The 20,174-nt window shown below is 36.8% G+C and overlaps 1 protein-coding gene across 5 annotated transcripts in view; it reads right to left on the bottom strand.

Annotated features, from left to right (window-relative positions):
- Positions 1–19,859, bottom strand: part of CNTN5 (contactin 5) — a 603,192-nt gene extending 583,333 nt beyond the window's left edge. For 4 of the 5 annotated variants that reach the window (XR_005628589.1, XM_039718730.1, XM_039718731.1 and 1 more), the window contains exon 1: positions 19,357–19,859. The gene's annotated coding sequence lies outside the window, so the exon portion shown is untranslated. Of the gene's footprint in view, positions 1–19,227; positions 19,325–19,356 lie in introns of those variants that run through there. The other variant, XM_039718729.1, reaches the window with a different exon arrangement.
- Between the last annotated feature and the right edge of the window lie 315 nt (positions 19,860–20,174).

Here is a 20,174-nt window from a genome sequence, read left to right on the forward strand (position 1 = left end):
GGACCTCTCAAGTTAGCCAGAGCTGCTGGGAAGTGATCTGCTATGCAAGTATAAATTAATCCCATAATTAATTAATAATTAGCATAAAGAATGAAATCTTTCTGAAGGTAGGATCAAATAAGTGGGTTGATGGAGACAGCTGCAAAGTACACACAGATGCTGAGAACTTGTAGGCATATTTGCAATTTTAAAGGAAAACACAAACAGAAAAGAGATTAAAATGATACGTCTAGAATGGACTGCATTCCTTTGAAAGTTACTATAGGTGATGTGCTGAAATATCAAAACTGACATAGTAATTGCCTACATTTGGGTAAGTAAATATTTCCCTGATCCTCCCCAGCATAACTGACCATTAGGTTTCCTTCAGTATCTTTCCTGCCTAAACTTTTAGAAATAAAATTTAGAGGGAGGACACATGCTGGGACATAGCATCCTCTTTCATGCTGTAGGTCAAATAAAATACTGTAGGAATGATATAATAAATTAAGTTACATTTTCAGAAGTGTATTATTTTATGCTGTGTCAGCTAAACCAATTTCAAACATAAAGCAGAGAGACATCATCTGCCACTGAAGGGAGACAAAGAGAGCCACTGACAGCTTAGCCTTTCTGAAAGCCATTTGTGTTCAGCATCTGAATTTGGGGTTTGTAGCCCACCTCTATATTCTCACCAAATACCCTTAAACTTTTCAGAATTTTCTTTTATAATATAATCCCAGGTAAATTCAATAAAAAATAAACATTCTTCACATTTCCTACAATGATTTACATAATTTACCTTAATGTTACTATATTATTCATAAAAAATGGATATTACTTTGTTCGCTGCCCTTTCCCCCTTACAATAATTGTGCAAAGTGTGGTGCTACATCCCATGATCTGCCTAGAGATTTTGTGATGTCAATGCTGAAGCTAAATCTTTGAAATCACCTACCTAGCACAAGGGCATATGCAAACAAGCCTTCTGTCACCCCTCAGGTCTCTTGCCTTTTCCCACAGCTCTCTGACAGCATCATTGTTAGAGAATCGCCATGCACTTTCCCACCCAGTCCAAGTTCCTCCTTGCCTCTCATGCCAACTTTTCACTATGCTTCTGCACATTTAAGAAGAAGGCCTTTAATCTTGATTCAAGGGGAGGGCTGTTGTAATTTTCTCTCCTTCTTCCCTGAAACATAATGTCAGTCTTTTCTGAGCAAAAGTCCAAGGGAAATGTTCTCACGTTACTGCAAATGACTAAATCTCCCAAGTCAAATAGTATTATTTATTGAGTAACTCAGTTAGTGTACCTCATATTTCAAGAGTGTTCACCATATTTTATTGGTGTTACTCCTGTTGGGCATCTTCTTAATACAAAACTGCAAGTTTATTTGCAGTCCAATTCATTTGCTGCAGAATCATTGCATAGTGAATACCCACAGCACCTCATAAAAATAATGTAATGTCCAGCAAGATGTGGTGTTTTGTGACAGTCCAACTCCTGGCAGTGTTTCCATTGATTTATAGGATATCTTTTTTAGCATTCAGAAATGGCAGAGAGAATACTAAAGTATAGAGTTTGCAAATTAAATGGAAAAACATAAGGAACACTCATCTTCTCTTGAAAAATTCTTGTATGTAAGGAAATGAAAATTTGCATGCATTTGTATTCCAAGGAAATGACTGGGCAGAGGATAATACCCCTACATGAATTTTAAAGCTTTCAGACACTTCAGACACAAATATTTCTAACAGTTTCAATAAAATTGCTTTGTAGATAATGCACTGTGTTTGACTCTTACAGAACACCTGCTTGATAATGCTCAATCGTGACATTAAAAACAATAACTAAATATATTAAATTCGTAATACTCCATCGTTCTGTGTAATGCAACATTTAGTGCTAAAGAGCAGCTATTGAATGACACTTCCAGTGAATGGAGCCAGAATGTCTGGTCATTAGATGATAGCAGCAATATTTTATGTAGTAAGCAGATGTCAAATGAATTCATCAATACAAATAGAAATCTGCTTAACAGGATCTAAACTCCATCTTTTAAAGCATCAGTAATTTAATTATGCTCTCCATACACAAAGGACAAACTTATATTTTTTACTGGAAATTACTTTTGGTTTGGAGTTTTATAAAAATAAAACAAGGAAGGAAGGAAAACAAACATTCAGGAAAGTCTGCAAAGGAAGTACAGTTCCACTTTCATTTGGGATGAGTTGCACAGCCTTTCCAAAACACATATGCCATCATCTTCTATACCACTAGTACACAGAAAATGACACTGCTACAGTGACACAGTACAAACACACATACAACCCATTTTCCTTTTGACAGTTCTCTTAAATGAAAATGCTGTATGGCATAAACTAGTATATATTTATAATTGAAGGAACATAAAGTAATTAGGTTACTCTGTTGCCTTTTCCATGTTGTTGCTTTTTTCACTCTCATCCTTCCTTTTAAAATGATGCCTTTCGAGGAAATAGAATGAGAGCTCATGGGCTTGTTTGAAGCTGAATAATACCATTCCAGATGCTCTGCTTTATCTTTGGCCTTCAGTAACAATTAGGCAAAACATAGCAATTAATTTGGAGGCCCAATTTTTTAAGAAGAATAGAGAGTCCTGGATTACACAAAATAGAATTCAATGGAAATCAGACCAAGTAGTCTGAAATATCATACACAATTCCCTTGTACTTCTGTCATAAAAAATGCCATCTAATCCTTTTGTCTTCTTGTGGTGGTTCTCCTGACATGTATTCCAATCTGTTTAGGTTTTTGACTATGGTGACGACTTTCCTCAACATTCTTCCTGGTGCAGAATCCTACAAAAGGATTCAACAAAACAAACAAAATTATTATCTATGTATAAATTAAATTTTCTACCCATTACTGATGTTTTTTCACTGTATTATCCTACAAATATACTGCTTTTTGATGCTCTTTGAGGTGAATTGTTGTCTTTGAGAAAAATTATCTACATAATAACCAATTTTGTCCTATCCTTTCACCAAACAAGGAGGGCTTTTTCCTTGACTATCCAATACTCTCTATCTGACTAATCAGAAATTTTTCCAGATATTTTTTGCACTTTTTTTTTCCGTCTGCCCTCTGGACTCACCTTGCTATAATAATATGCTGGCCTACTTCTTTCTGTTTAACATACTTTTGATAGTTTCATCATAGTCAAATAATTCTTGATATCAAGCCTATCATTAAGGTAATAAAATTCTCTTTGGCTCTTTTGTAATTATATTTCTTCTGCTTTTTACTTGTCTACCACTCTTCAGGCAATTTAAATATCATCTGCATCATCCAGTTCATAATTTACATTTGCTTGAGGCTGTACCAGATTATCGACTGTGGTCCCTTCCAACTTTACCATCTTGTGGTATGTGAGATCACATACACTTTATTAGTTTGAGCTTCCTGGTACAGTTAGAGTTTATTGTAAAAGTCTGAACAGATTGCCCATTGTGTAAGAGGGATAGACTGTAAGTAAAAGAGGACGGTTCTAGCTGTAGTTTTCCAGTTATGAGTGTGCTACCTACAATCACACTTTACAATACAATGTAGGCAGGCTGGCTAGGGAGAAGGCAATCTGCAAGAGGCTGATTTGTTGGATGTATGAACTGCAGTTCACATCTTTCCTTATTAGTTCCAAAGTGAATGAAACAACAATTGGAGATAAACTAAATAAAACCTTGTGAGACCATAGAAACTTATGGTTCATGGAGTGCTTGGTTCTACTCCTGACTGTTTCATTATTTTCTATTTAGCAGATACATTTCTAGCAGCAGAATTGAGGACTCCCTCCCAGTGTTTCAATTCTTAGGAGCAATGAAGCTTCCTCCAGCATTCAGCTGGAAGCTTCCTCGGTCTCCATTCAGCAACAACTAGCTAATTCCTTCCTGCATAATCAGGGACCACTAACCATGCTATGGCAACATACCTGTGCATTTGCCCATTCCCTGGCTCCTCACAAAACTGAACCCATGACTCAGACTTGGGAGATGGCTCAAACTACAGTTAGTCTATCAATGCAATTTATCCTCTTGCACTTCATGAGAATGAGTGTTGTACTTTTATTTTAAAAGCATAATTCTCTAAAGAAGAGATTCAGGGACATGCACTGTTAATGGCTGGGTCAAACTGTGGTGCCCTCAGCAGGATATAGGGCTTGTCCCAGTCATCACTGTTTACCTCTGGCATGCTCTAGGCACCTGCATGCTGGACATACAGATCTTAATTGCCTTCTTTCTCGTGTTCTTTCTCCTATTCTACAGTGAGTCTCAGTGATAGAAGAGGTTTCAAGATCTTATTCTGGTAGCCAAAAGAGCTGATAATGATGTATGATACCTTTAATAACCTTACTAATTAGCCTATTCTTTCATAGGTTCATGTGCCAGTGTAGATAACATGTCAGGAAAAAAAATAAAATCAAAAGAGGCTTCATGTGCTGCTTTGTCATCCTCATAGCCTGGACTTTCTCTGCAGCAATTATTTTCTGAATTTTCAAATAAACTTTTAATTTTCACTGAGAGAATTACTAAAAACTTAGTTCTTTAAAAGTTGCATCCATGATACACTCCCCTATTTTTTTTTATTTCTGTTGATTTCTGAAACAACCATGATAGGAAGATGAAGGATGCATTAATGAAACTCACAATCACATTTTAGTGACTGCATTTACAGCCAACAGCTGCCACTCTAATATCGACTGAGGCTTTCATATTGCCAGAAGCCTATTGAATATTAAAAGCTGGACTTTACACAAATTCTTTTCCTTCTGTGACAAGGTCCAGACTTGCCATTGTCCATTCAAAAACTGGACAAAGTGCCCACAGTTTTCACATGCTCCACAAGTATTGCAATTACTATAGTTCTTCTGAATGGCTCCTGTTGGCATGTAGATGCCAGCCTGAGCTATTCAGAGCTACTGGCTTATGCACAATGATTCAGAGAATTCCTTGGTACACATCACTGAAAGGCATTGTTGCAGGCAGAAGTGTGCATGGGTGTGAACATATGCTGGTGTGTGTAAATAAATGCCTTCCTGGACCCTGTAGTGATGTAGTGACCCTGTAGCTGATGCTATGAAGCAAGAAATCCAATTATACCTCACTTAGCATGCATAGCTAAAAATATTATTATTGGTCATAAAATTATCCAGCCCTTTCAAAAATCAAATTCATTAACTATGTGACTGTACTCCTCAGGGTGACTTCACGTTGTGTGGGGAAGTGCTTCCTTTAATTTGTTTTAACTCTGCCCGAATTATTGCAAGCTGCACTTTGTTGTGAGAGAAGGTAGAGTTGAAGTGGCCAATTTTCCTTCTAAAATGTCTGGGAATTTTTGTCTGGGAGCAAATTCCTTGAAGTGCACAGAGCTTTCACATACACTATATGGCATTTCCCAAGTCAAAGCAAAACAACATCACCACCACCACCAATATCTGCTTTCCAAATGTGCACTAAAATGAAATGTCAACACTTTGATGAACAACTTCGGTAGCAAAACAGCGTGTATGTGACCAAATGGCAACAGACCACTGTTTACACGAAAAATGAGCATATTGAAATAAAATTACTCTGAACTGCAACATTCCATGCTGTTAAAAAAAGTCCCCATTAGAGCCAATATCAAGCCACATTATCTTTTAAAACCTTGAGCATACACAGATTCATCATATTGACAAATGAGGTAGATGAGAGTTGAGAAAGATCATCAGTATTTACTGTGCTGTGCATTCCTCTTCTAAAACTTCAGTTCCAAGGGGAACACTCACTCACAGAGACACGGTGGACAGGCTGAAAACCATGGAGGTTTCAATGACAAGGCACCTGTGTTCAGTCCAGTGCTCTGGAATATTTTCTTTCTCTGACTGGAGGGATATTTTGTCTCCACTAAAATAAATTCTTTCCCCCAACTCAGCACCTTGGTAATATGGACCTTGACATGATTTACTTCAATTTTCCCCTAAATATCCTCTGAACATTAACTTCTATAAATGTATTTCAGGATGCAAGTCCTTGAGGATGCCTGTACAAGTTTGTTTATTTGTATTTGGAAAGTAGAAAAAAAAATGGAGTATTTGTGAATTTTCCCATGCTGCTAGTAAACTAGACAAGCTTAATGATGCAGTAAAAAACATATTAATCAAAATTTCAAGTAATATTTTTATATACTGATAGCAGAATTTAGAAATAAGACAAACAGAATCCCAGTTGAGATTGAATGCTTGAAAACTGACTGTTTTCTGGTCACCCTTACTGAGGACAGTAATGTCTCAGAAATCACAGGTCACAATCACAACTCAAAATCTTTTGAATTTTACTTGCAATTCTGAAAAAAAAATCCAACATTGCCTTTTCCTAGGCACTCATGCATGCATGCATTTAAAATAACAGCTTGGGATGCACAGGCATTGGGTTTGGCAGTCTTGGGTAATTAAAGATCCCTTTCCCTTCTCCCAGGTGCACGTCATCTAGTACAGGCTCCACAAACTCCCCCAAAAATTGTAAACCACTATTCCAAAAGATGTATGCCTTATCTCCCATGAAAAGCTGTCACCATTTTTTTCTTAGTCAGCCATGAACATTAAATATCATACAATAAATCTGCTTATTCTGAAAGCTCATGGGTTTTATTACCTTGGCAACAAAGTGATCTGTTCTAACTGCTTTTTGCTGCCAGTTTTAGAGTTTTCTGTGTCACAGAAAAAGCCATGAAGAGAGGATGAACAGTTAACTGACTCCTTCCTTTATGCCTGCGTCATCAGTTTCTACAGATGGAAGAATAGATACAGTGTGAAAATGAGGTCTTTGTTGCTCAGAACCAGTTGTAGTTAATAGATGAACTGGATTAAAAATAGGAGTTTTTTCAGTTTTATGACAATCACCAGCAAAATCCTAGACAGGAGTGGAATTTTCTTGTTAAGATATCAAAAGAACATTTTTAATCCGGAAAAGAAAAACAATGTAAAAGCAACAAAATATTTGAACAAAATAAAATGTTTATGTTTTCACATCTATCCCTGGACTTTCATTAACAAATAAGCACCCAAATGTGGTCATCAAAGATTACTACAAATGAATAAAGAAAAAATAGAATCACTTCATTTGGAAGATCCTTTAAGTCTCCCTTTTTCTTAAATAACTGTGATAATTTGTTGATTTTTTAACAATGAGAAAAAAATGTAGTGACAGTGATTCAGACAGCTAATGCTTCAGTGCTGTTGTATTGGTGTCACCGAGAGATGAATATCTCCCACCCTGCACAAGGATGACATGGAGCCAGTTTCCCACAGAGGCTATAGCCAAACCCTATCAAAACCTCCTCCCACTTCAGAGCACACTTCCAGGAATCTTCTCCTACTCAAATGGAAAGGGACCTGCAGCACTGTCTTTAAAATGTTGAAGGCAGCATGCCCTACTGAAAAATACAAACAAAGCTTGATCTTTCTCCAGAAAGTAGCCATACACAAATGGCACACCAGGGAGTCGTTGTGCACTGGGTTTTGTACCAAACACTACAGATAAGCAAATATTTTTGTGGTTTTTCTGTCAATCCTGCAAATAGAGTGTGAACTATGAAAAGCAGTTAAGACTCTAAGTATGATCATGATTGACAAAAAGAGTTGGAGGGAAAAGTCTTGTGGAGTTACAGCTCAGAAGCCTCATCATGGGCTGCAGTAATAGAACTAATCTATCAAAGTGGGCAGTAAGAACCTTGCAGATATTTTTTTGAGTTTACATGAGCCAGAAAATAATATTATTCACTAGCCTCACATGGCACTGATTGCATCTTTATCTAGTCTCCTGAATAAAACAAATGCAGACCTGTTTTTCTGAATATTTTATGCCATTGAAAGGTAACTACATCTGCCTGGATCAACTAGATTGTTTAAAATTTTTCTGATGTGTTTATCAGATATTCAATGTTTTTGTGATTTTTATAATAGGAAAGATAAAACCTGATAGAAAAAAAAAAAGATATTGGGGCTTACAAGACATAATCTACTAAAATAAGACATTTTTAAGATTAAGGAACATGGTTTTGAATGTCTCTGATAGAAGTACAAAATGGCTATAATCCAAAAGTACTGTTCCATGCTATGAAGTAAAGATTAAGTGTAATTAGCCTTCCTTTTTTCAAGGTATTTGTTCAGGACTGCACCTAAGATTGCTTTACTGAAACGCAGTCAAGGTTAGTTGAGTGTAGGCTTAGTTTAAGATTGTGTATGAAGTTTCTCAGAACACGTGTACATGTTTCCCTGGGTCGAAGCTGCAAACACTACTGGTTTCAGCACACATAAGCTCTGACTGCTTTCCTGTCAGGGTCTGGGTCTCCTCTTCCCAAGAACAAAAATACTTAGAAGAAAAGGCCAATAAATTTGACTAAGAGAGATTTTTTTTTTTTTCTTGACCTGAATATATAGAGGAGTAAATCACTACCTGAGATTTAAACGTACACGAGATACTTGTCTCCTGTAAGACCTCCAATGGAGATCTAACTAATCAGTTAGTCATTGAGCTGCATTAAACACCTCTCTAGCCTCTCACCCTCCTCTCTGAATTTTTACCATTCCCTTTTTGACAAGTCCTACCTTTTCATACCCTCATTTTTAACATACATTTTAACACATTTTTTCTTGTAGTCCTTGCTCAGAAACAGTTACAGGAGCCTACCATTTCTCACAACTCAGCTTTCTTGCTTGAATTGTCAGGGTAACCAGGCACTTTTCAAGAAATGATTGGTCACTCAGATCAAACTTTAAATATTTAAAGTGACACCACACCATTGATAAAGTGAAACCTAAAGTGTTTGTTTTCTCTCTGATAATTATTTTAGTTCAAGCAAGCAGGCTTAACTGTCTACATTATTAATTAAACCTGTAAAAATGAGCTAAGGGCAGGAAATGTTCTTGCTGTTAGCAGCGCTAAGATTAAACAGCAACACACATAGCTGTAACATGAAAACCTTTTTTCTCCAAACTGCACCAATACGAAGCTAAAAAAATCATATCAGTTGATATTTCTAAATGGTTTGGAGAGGAGATTAGTAATTGGGAAATCTCAGATGTTAACCATTTTTATGAAGTAAAAGTAATGTTACTAATTTACTGGTGTTTGTGGCTATCTTTGGCCTGAAGTAGCAAAGATTCACGTTCTCTAAAGTAGCATGTTTAAACACTAAAGAGCTTGAAGGTTTTCTTAAAGGAAAATGGAAGGTTTCCCCAAAGGTCATACAATAGCAATATATAATATTCCACATACAACTTATACCAGTGATCTATTTCTTTACAGCTATATTTTTGCTATAAGAACATCATCATTGGTTTTTGTGATCAGGAACACTGTAATATGATGGAAGCCACAAAAAAAACTTCACATTCAAGCTGAAAAGAATTGTGTGAAAATACAATATGTTTTTATATAAATTTTATAGTTTCATTGCAATACTTGAAGTAATGCAAGATCCCTCAGCTGGTAGTTACCATGATGACCTAAAACTCCATTCCATTCTGTGAAAAGTTTCACATGGCAGTTGAGTGTTGATTTGCAGTTTAGGGATAGAAACACTCAAAATTCTCATTTTTGTTAGACACAGGGGTACAGATCCAAAGGGAATGGAAAAATCTAGTTAAAGCTTGTAAAGAGGTGGGATAGATATAAGCACACAGGTCTGTGAACTAAACTTTTGAGTGTTGCAGAATATAAAGCCTACTACTCTGCTGTGAGTCTCCACAGGACTCTGGAGCCTAATTATAGAGCTGTATGAAAAAGTTCTGCTTGTCAGCAGAACCAGCAGGAGGGGAAAAATAATATTTTTGCACATTCACAGAAGAATAAAATATTTAGGCAGAAAATCATCATTGCTGCAGATGGACACTTACAGAACAAAAATGGGTAATTTTTGTGCAGCTCTGCTTGTCACTAGCATAGCCAGAATACATTTGGTAACAGATTTAAAATCCAACCTAGAATTCCTCAGTCACTGCCAATGGCAAAATATGCTTCAGAGGGTAGTACTGGTTGAGGGTTTCAGGAAAATTCAGGGTGGGGAAGTGGTCCTGAAATGAGCAATCTGAATTCCACCAAATTTAGCATTCCTGTACTTGCTTATGCCAGCAGAGAATTTGTCTCTTGATGGTTTTGAGTCCTTCTGAGTAAAGACTAGCCACAAAAACCTGATGACAATTACCAGGCAAAATGTGAGAATCTGACCCTATTGAGGCAATGAGGAGAGAGATCTAGAAGAGGCATTAAAGAGATGCACAAATTGTTAATGAAAACAGCATTCAGAAGCTGCTAGTGGCCAATAGAGTTTAGCTGCTTGCTTTTATTATATTCAAAAAGACACTCTTTAAATAATGCTTTGAGTGAGAAGAAATATACTTATTAAAAAGCTACTCGATGCCAGAAACATTTCATATGTGTAACTAAAGTATTTTTAGGAGAAATACAACTTGACAGGCTGATAGACACAATACCTCATTCTCAATGGTGCTCAGGTGAGAGCTTCTACCCAGTATAAAAAAAACTCCATAACTTCGAACAACATTTTGTGTGTGTGCTGTGTGACCCTCCACAACACTGATAGAGGGATTATCCATTTGCAGGTGTGTCTGTGACACAAAAGGTGAATAATTTATGTGGACTTCCCCCTTCCCCTCACTTAGCACCAGGCAGAGAAAAGGGGATCCATCACTGCATGGTTCTCACATTTTCTGCACTCCCCAGCCTGTGTTTGCAGCCACTCAGTGAAAAGCCTTGCTCTTCAGCTCAAGCTGTAGTGACTTGTACTTTCAGCTTTGGATAAGTGGTTTTCTCTTATGCTTGTTAAATGCAGTGTGAATTTAACGTGAAAGTGTTTTTTTTCTTATTCCTTTTTCTTTCTTTTCTCTTGGCATCATCTAATTTGCCAGTTCTTGGAGTGCTAGAGAGTCTCTTTAATGTATCTCAAGGCACAAGGACTCTGACTTTGCTGCAATAACAGAACACATTTATTTGCTGCCTTTATAAGCAGCAGTGGGAACTGATGAAGGATTGTGTTCTTAGTACTTCCCTCATCTCTTGCCTTGTCTGACATTAGTAATAAAATACAAATTACAGAAAAGGCAAAACAAGCATACAAATTAAAAAGCTAATTTCATGCCAGCCAACATGTGGGAAAACCTCAGGTGATGAGGAAATCAAAGGAAAATGGCAATAAAACAGACTACACTAAGTAATAAATATAACTCAAGATAAAAATCCAATAATATCTTTATACACAGTAATTAATAAAGGAAAATTAGTAGAAAGTAATAAAAATCTCCTGCAACAGGGCCTTCTGTTCATAATCTGAAGTGTCTGTCTTAAAAGATGAAAATAATTACTATATCTCTTAGTTGCCTTAAAATCTGGCCTATATTATGAAGTAAAACAACTCTATGTTTAGTGTGCTTGATGCTGGAAGATGATTTTGTTCCATTTAATTTTTATTTTCAAGTTGACAGATGAAGTTTTTCTCAGCCAATTCAATGGAAATCTCAATAGAAGGTAAACCTTTGTATTTGCTTTGCTGCTACATCATTATAATTCTATAATAAACGGAGAAATAATAACTAAAAGTCCAAAATCACTGCCTTGCTAATAGCTATTTACAGTCTAGTTTTTTCCACTGCAAAATATTCCAGATCTTATTATACCACCTACAGGTAGTTTTTAGATAAACTCTTGGGATCCCCTGAGCTTCTCAGTTACTTTACTGTAGGTTTCAACGAGCAAACATGTCCATTACAGACTTTAGAAAAGTTTCTCATAACCCACACTGCTTTGACTTTAAACCAATCATCAGAAAAAAAAGCCTGCTATTTTTTAAAAATCTTAAATAATACATAAAACTAGCATGCCACTTTTGCTATAGACATTATCTTCAATAAACATTGCAAGTGTTCAACTGACTGCATTTTCTCATATGCCAGCTTTTATTTGATGCAGAATGTGACATATGAAACTACTAATCATTTTGTGTTGAAGCAAAATAACAAAAAACTATGATAAATTTTTCTTTCTCTCACACATTATTCCCATTCACAAATCCTATAATCCCATATAATCATGCACGTATTGTTTATAATTTCAATCTATTTTTGTAAGCTTTGAAAGAAATCCTTGGCAAATTCCTTTACATTCCTTTACAATTAAAGTCATCCTGCTTCAAAGGAACTATTTTGCAAAGACTGACAAAGAAGGAATCTTGATAGTAATTTATGGATACTTAATGAAAACTTACAGAGATAACAGACATTAAGTAACGACCTTTCAAGTGTAGGCTCTTTAGTTAATGCTTCCCAATTTTCTCAACCTGTATTTATTTTTTAGGGAAGAACTTTAGGTTTTGCCTGATTTGAATCAATCAATGTTTCTAATTTGTAGAAAATATGCCAGAATTTAATCCAAATTCAATTGAATTGCTCATCTTTGATGCTGCTTATTTTCTCCAGTTGTTGATTAATATGCCCCTTGTGCAAACGTCTTCCTCCTACCTGATGCCTTCAGTAATGTCTCAATTTGTTGCTGATGACATTCAGATTTCCTCCAGAGATGCCTTCCGAAGTCACAAACAGAGGATTATGCCCATCAGTGAATGACTCAAGCACAAAGTGATTGATAAGACAAATAAATACTTAGATCTTAGCAATCAGTCAGTTGTGATATGCAAGGGGGAAAACAAAACTGCAGACATTTCAGCTATATATCATGTTTTCTAAATTATCTTTATATTCCAATGGCCCTCTTAATAAATTATTTTCCCTGGTTATCTGATCTGGAATACGTTTTCAATTATGCCTCTTCACAAACATGTAACAGACAGTTTTCCTCAGTCTGAAGCTGTTTCAATGTCCAAGAAATATCTTCCAAAGTCCAAACAGAGGAAATACTACACAGCTGGTTTTGAGTCAAAAAGCTGTGCACACACACATCAGAGAGACTTTATGACATCAGAGATGTCATGGCTTTATTCCCAGATTCCCTGAGCTGAGTTTTATGTAAGCAGCAACAATACATGACACTCCATGTGTTAAAGAGGAATAAGAACATTTTGAGCATCTTGCACAGCATGAGACTGAGAAATCAGAACCTTGTATCACCTCAGACGTGCAAAAGTCAGAAGCCAAACAAAGAATAAGGTCGTAATACAAGAGTGAGTAAATTATTTATTTTATTTAATTTTTTTTTGAATGACAAAGTAAATAAAAAGTTATAATTAAGAGAACTTATTTTTTTAAAGAATGTCGTGTTAAAGTCCATATGCTTGTTTTTAATAAGTTTTGATCTGCATTAGGTTTTGGAAACCTGAAAAACAAGTTAAATTTAGAAAAGGGGTCTAAAAAGTACACATTTCAGAAGCAATTGTGGACTGCTGCTACAGTTTTGACAAATATTCAAGACATTTTGCAGCATTTATGTGTGATCATTACACATGTCATAGTGTTGCAGATAGTATCTTGAGCTTTTTTTCTCGGGTGGGAGGTGATCTTGAAGACATCTGTACATGATCATGGTAGCATGGTTGTGAAACACAGATGTCTTCCCTTAGCTATAAGCTCTTCAAAGGTCAGACATAACAGCAAAAAAAAGGGAAGTCTTTGAGTTAAGCCATACGTTCTTTGATTCAGGGACCATTTTTTGTTTACAGCCCTCAGTGCAACACAATCTTGATTCATGATTATCATACCTACTTGTCATGATGATGATAAGGTTTATAATGGAATAAAGGACCTTGCTAATAAAAAATCATCTAGGGAAATCAGAGTTCTAATCTAAATAATATTTAGTATAGACTCATGATGTGAATTAAATGGTTGAGGCAACCGCACTTTAAAGTGGCATCTACATTTTTTTTAAATATATGTAAAAAGATGTACCAACAATCTAAAGTAAAAAAGAAAAATCTAAAATTTATACATACAATTGTTGAACTATACATCAAAGTAATCTCTGCACTAGGTACAGAAATATACCTGAGGGAGGGGACTTCAGTTTTTAAAGTGCCACTATACATATAAAGTTCAATATCACTTAATTTGGTCCAGAAAGAGAGCTGTAGTACAATATTCTAGTCAATGAATGCTCATAGGAAAAAAAATTAGTAAGCCTAGAAAAAACAAAATTAATGGAATTTTAATTCATCTCTATGTCCAGAACTTCAAATGCATTTTTTTTCTAGGCATACTAAAATTCCTATATAGGAATAAAGTTCCCGAAATTGTCAGTATTTTCTGTTTCCTCCATTCTGTATATCTTGCCCCTCATCTAAGCCATCACAAGAATAAATGTAAAGATAAATAATAATAATGTTTACATCATAGTAATATGAGCATCATGAAGTTGAATGACTTCATCAGACCAACAGTGCTAAATGTCACCCAAGTATTCCAGCCTGTCCAGAGTAATTTCTTGGAGTGTCTATAATACTTAACTTTTGGAAAATGTTGTCTGTAAGAACCACCTCAAAAGAAGAGGTGAAGCATATACTGTTACTTTGTTGACTCTTTATAGTGTGGTTTTGTTCATTACACTTTAAGTCTATTCAGAAACATGTGAATAACCAAGAGCAAATGGCATATGAAAGTCTGTGGAGTAAGCTAAAGGGGACAATGGGTCATCTTTCAGAATATATGATATATGTGTTCTTAAACAGTTAATAATTAATCACTTTTCCCAAAAGTAAATTTCTGTTAATGTCCTTGCCATTTACCATTTAGTTTTGAAGGCACATTTGTGGGGAGAATTTTGCAGCAGATATATCTTCTGAATAAGTCTCTTCATTGCTCAGCAAGAATCACATCTTTTCAAGTTTAGTGCCTGAATATCTTCGCTAAATATTACTATAAGGATGTTATGCTTTTAGATCAGCTACTTCTGTTATTATGACCAAACAATTTTCTTCATTTACCTGCCCATCTGTGCAGCCACTACTCCTGGTTGACTGCGTAGCAGGGTGGTTACTACCTATAGCAGGAATGTCACAGCCACAGGGCAATGTCTATCATCTACTCAATGAAGACTATAAACCCAACAAAAATAAAATAGGATTTGTGAATTCTTGCAAAGTGATGCTATTTGATAAGGGAAGACATCCAAAAGACTGGTCTGATACTATGCCTGCATCAATTACAAGGCAGTATATTTAACCTTGATCAAAATTATTCAAAGGGTAGGAGTCCCAATAAATATATAGTAACTCTTTAACTATTAAAAACTGAACAATTTTCACTCACAAGAAGGCTGAAGCCAAAGACTCTGTATGTTGAGTGGAAAGTTGTCATTCTGTACCCCTCTCAGGAACTGCAGTGAACTACCTGCAAAGTTTGTCTGCTTTTAGTTTCATCAGATGAAGGTTCTCCAAAGACAGCATCATGTTTTAAACTCCATTTACAAGAAAACCTTTAAGAGCATGCTGAAAAAGGAAATTCCCAAAAGAGCTTTCTGATGGATGGAAAGAGTTTGATGTATTTTCTATTTCCAGGTATGGGAATGGAGAAGAGTTATCAATTTTTTCCAAGACTGACGTGTAAGTTTGATCCTGAAGGAGATGTGAAGAGGTGAGCTTTGGTGGTGTAAGTAGTACAAGACAGGATGCATCATTCTGACATAACCTCATGGCTCTGTAAGATTGGAAGGTGGTCTGAGAGGATGACTACATAGAATAAGTATGAGCATGTTGTGATCAAGAACATCACATGTAGCATGGATGGAAATTCTAATTTTTTATTATATTCACAACATACAGAATCTAACATAATATTTCCCTTATTATGTATCCACTTGCAACACCTTAGAATTGATTTGTTGCCTTTATGAAATACAGCGAGAAATCATCCTGAACTTCCTTTTAGAAATCAGCACATGAGCAAAGATCAAATTTTCTTATGGTTCACACATTTAGGGATATTTTCATAAAACAGCCAAGAAATTCATTATAAAAACAAACAGATTATATTTCCTTCCACTAACTAGAAAATGTTACTGTTGCTGCCATTCCAGCTTGCAGAGACACAGAATCATTGCCCTTCAATGTATGTGTGTGTGTATAAACACATCTATACAGACATACACACACATTATGAAGCTTTGAAATCTTTAAGCAAAATAAGAGCATATTTATTTTATAAAGTTTTAACAATTTCATAATTTGCAAACCAATCCCCTAATAGAGTGTTATTGGTCAAAATCACTCAGGAGATAAGAATCTGTAGGGGCTCCATCACTTCCAAAAAAAGTACTTTTCCCTTGTAAAGCGTTAACAAGTTGGTAATCCAGGGTGTAACCGACCCTGAAAAAAGAATGAGAAGAGCCATGCACAGGAGGAAGAAAATATACTGTGAAGCATCTACCAGTATAGTATTAGCAACCAAATGTCTATTTCACATTGATTCTCAGGGAATTAAGAATGCAGTATAAACAGTGGTGGATTTTATTTAGCATTTTAGAGTACAAGAAATTGTTCAAATGATTGAGGTTGTTCTGAAAATGAGAGAAAGTGCAATGCAGAAGCTTTAGCAGAAGCATAAGGAGGGAGCAGACCAACAGTGGAAAATTTTGCAGTGCACTTGTAGGAACTAAAATCTGTGTTGCAGGCTACAAGGAGAAAGAAAAAATCAGTCAGAAGAACTGTTGTTTTTCTCAATGCCACTGAACCAATCACCTCAGATGGCTCAATACCTTGGTATGTATATTCACTGTATGTATAACATACAGTTTTCTATGAAGGCTTTTGTAAAGACTTGCATTAATTATTTAAAATAAATATTTCTATCATCAATCTAATCAGAAAACTTCCAGTATGTTGAATCGGTTCAGTGGAACAGATTTTTCTACACTTCTACCAAATCAGATTAAGCCTTTTTAAACATACCAGATTTGCAACAAGCAGGAAAGAAACCTAGATCTCAGACTGTCACTTAAAGCATCATACTTTTAACCTCCTCTTTTCATACAGAGCTCTTTACCTTTACTGACACCCTCTGGTCTCTATGCCTAAGTCAGGTTTGAATTCATTCCAGCACTCCTTCAAAAATTTACTCTCCAAATCAATATTTTGTGGAGCACAGAACTGGACATTTTCTGAAACTCCCATAAATCATATCACTGATTCCCCAATAGTTCACCATGTCAGCAACTTATTCAGGGGACTCAAGCAAATTTGCCAGTCACGACCTTCCTGTATTGAATCTGTGCTAGCAGTTCTTCAAGATATGCCTTTCTTAAAGTTGCCCTTTATTATTTTCTAGCAGCAGAGCTCTTAATCACACCTTTATCTTAGCTGCTATGATATTTTTCCTCAAGACCTGTTTCCAAAGCTGCTTTCTTTCAAATTCTCAAATAGAATTCAGTCGGTGAGATGTTTTTATTTTCTGTTTTCATTCTTAGTACATCTGTCCTCGTTATAAAATGAAATTAAGATCCCTTCCGCTGACATTTTTACCTGGAATTCAAAATACGACCTTCAGCTTCATATTGACCAAAAAAACCTAAAACCTACACTTTTTATCTCCCAACTATCCCTAGCTATCTTCACACTTTCATGTCATGCTTTGCGAGTTCTGACTTATTTTGCATGGGCATTTGCTTTATAAGTGTATGAAACAGAATTGCTGCGTGTTCTATAGTCCACTTACAAAACTACTTAGCTGTTATCACCTTCAAGAGTGCTTAACACTTCACCCTCCTTCATATATTTGTTGTCTTCTGAAACTTTGTCTTCTTAACCACATCTTTAGCTATTCCCATAGTATATCAACAGTATATCTCTACTGAAGGCCACGGCACATAAAACATTCCTCAGTTACAATAGTTCACATCTCAGTTTTCTGTCTTACTTTCAGCATGCCTCAAATTAGTAAACAAGAGTTTGTGCTTTCTGTCACAACAAGTTAGACAAGGGGTTTCAGGGAGAAGGTTAGGGTTTGGGAATTTTTGGGGTTTTTTTTTTGGTTTTACTTGAAACTTCATAGGTAAGTGTTATAGTAAGTGAAGTCAATTTATTAAATATATTTTTAGAAATTCTACTAGAGCATTTGATAGCTTTTTAAAGTAATGGTCCAGTTACTGCTAATTCTTTCAATAACTCCTGTAACAATATTAATCAGAATGAACCGATCTTGTGCTACTGTCATAAAGTACTTCTGAAGGAGTGGTACTATAACTCAGCAAGAATTAAAGGCACTTTTATAAATTGGAAAATATCATTCAAATTTTAATTATCAGGAATCCCTGCATAGCTTTTGGCTAATAGTGAGTGTGTAATTTATTTATAGTTTCAAAGTTCAGGGTCTCATCAACAGCTCACTGAAGTACAGGGGAATGCTGGAACTCCTCAGAAAAAACAACCTGGCAACAGTTCCTTCATTTAAAAAAACCAAAACCAACTAAAATGTCATTCCAAGAAAGCATTACTTTTTAAACAAAAAATTTAAAAAAACTTTGAAAAAACTTTAAATTGCATTTCTGAAATATTGCAACACATAGAAAAATTAAGTCCTAAGTGCTCACATTACACTATCTTGTCTAACTTCTGTTACATTAAGTTTCTGAGCTTAACACATTGCAACTAAACATAAAGTACATATACAGTAATGTTTTTTTTCTAGTTTAAAAATCTTATAAAGACAGTTTCATGCTCTATGTCATAACAACTCTCAGTTCATCTTCTAGCCAGTTCACAGACATTCCACATAGTCTTAATAACTGTCCTCACATCAGAGTAAAAAAATCAGTGCATCTTTATGTAATTCCATCTCCTCTGCCTGTCAGCAAAGGAGAAGAGTCCTGGCAATACACTTTTCTAATTCCAGAGATAACTGTTTATCCCAAAGCCAAGTATCATTCAAAACTCCAAAACAACACAACTTTCAATGCATCACTATAAACTCGGTACGCTGGGTTATTTCCTGAGTCAAGCTCAAGCATTAGCATGGTAGCTCTCCCAAATATAAAAAATTAGCACATTTGAATAGGCATTCCTTCTCTGGAGTATGTATTTGCGCTAAAAGCCTCACATCTCTCTTCACAACTCATTCACTGCAGTAGTTTGCTCCCCAGTTAAATGACAGGAAGCATATAGCACATCACAGTAATTTCTACTTCAACTTTTCTGCTCAATTATGACAATTTCAACATAAGATTCAAAACAAAAAGGCAAAACACATAAACCTGCAGCCCAAAAATGGGTTCTCTCACCATTGCCGGCTTCACAGTAGACTGCTCACAGAGATGCTGCGATAGATATTACAACAAATAATCTGCACACGCTCCAAAGTCTAACCAGGGAAATCAGTGCCTGGCTGAGGGAACGGCAAAGACACTTACCGCTGCTGTGGCACCGTCTCTCTCGCCCTGACTCTCAGTCTCTCTCTGCCATCCTCCTGACAGCCTCAAATATAGCAGTCCCTTATGGTGCTGAGCCTGGGGGAGCAGAGGATTGCAGAGTTGGGGTTTTTCCCTTTTTTTTTTTTCCTCTCTCTCTTTTTTTTTTTTTTAAACCATCCAGAGGTAGTTCTCCAGACCCGACCGCCTCTCCTCCTCGGCTGGCTCAGTGATGGAAAGCCCCAGGTGAAGGCATCCGCGCCGGCAGCTCCCGCGAGCCCCTCCCGGCCCCGCCGTGCCCCCTCCCGGCGGGGGGACCGAGGCGCCTCCCCCGGCTGCTCCCGGGGGGGCGGCGGAGGCTCTGCCCGCCCCTGCCTGGACGCGTGCGGATGTATAGATGATGTGGATGTGTGTTTATGTGAGTGCCATCTCACACCGCCGCCCGCCGCTCGCCCCTACCCCTAAGCGCGCAAGGACCCCCCTCCTCCCGCTCTCCTCCTCCTCCTGCTCCTCTCCACCTTCCTCCCCGATCCTCCTCTTCCCTCCTAGCCCCGGGGCAAGGCTGCCGGCGCCGCGCCGCCACATCAGCCTCCTGACGGGTCCTCCTTGGCCGCTTCGCATCCATCCACACATCTACTGGGTTCCCACTCTCCCTAATGGCTGTCCTCAGGATCTAGGCTGATTCTAATTATTCTAATTCTTCCTTTTTTTTTTTTTTTTTTTCCCCGATCCTCCTCTTCCCTCCTCTGCCCCGGAGCGTGAAGGCAAGAGGGCAAGCTGGCGAGCGCTGTCCTTTGATCTCCGGCTCCTCTAATCCAAGA

The sequence above is a fragment of the Passer montanus genome, unplaced genomic scaffold (genome assembly GCF_014805655.1).
Source record: "Passer montanus isolate IOZ18808 unplaced genomic scaffold, ASM1480565v1 scaffold4, whole genome shotgun sequence".
Classification (NCBI taxonomy): domain Eukaryota; kingdom Metazoa; phylum Chordata; class Aves; order Passeriformes; family Passeridae; genus Passer; species Passer montanus.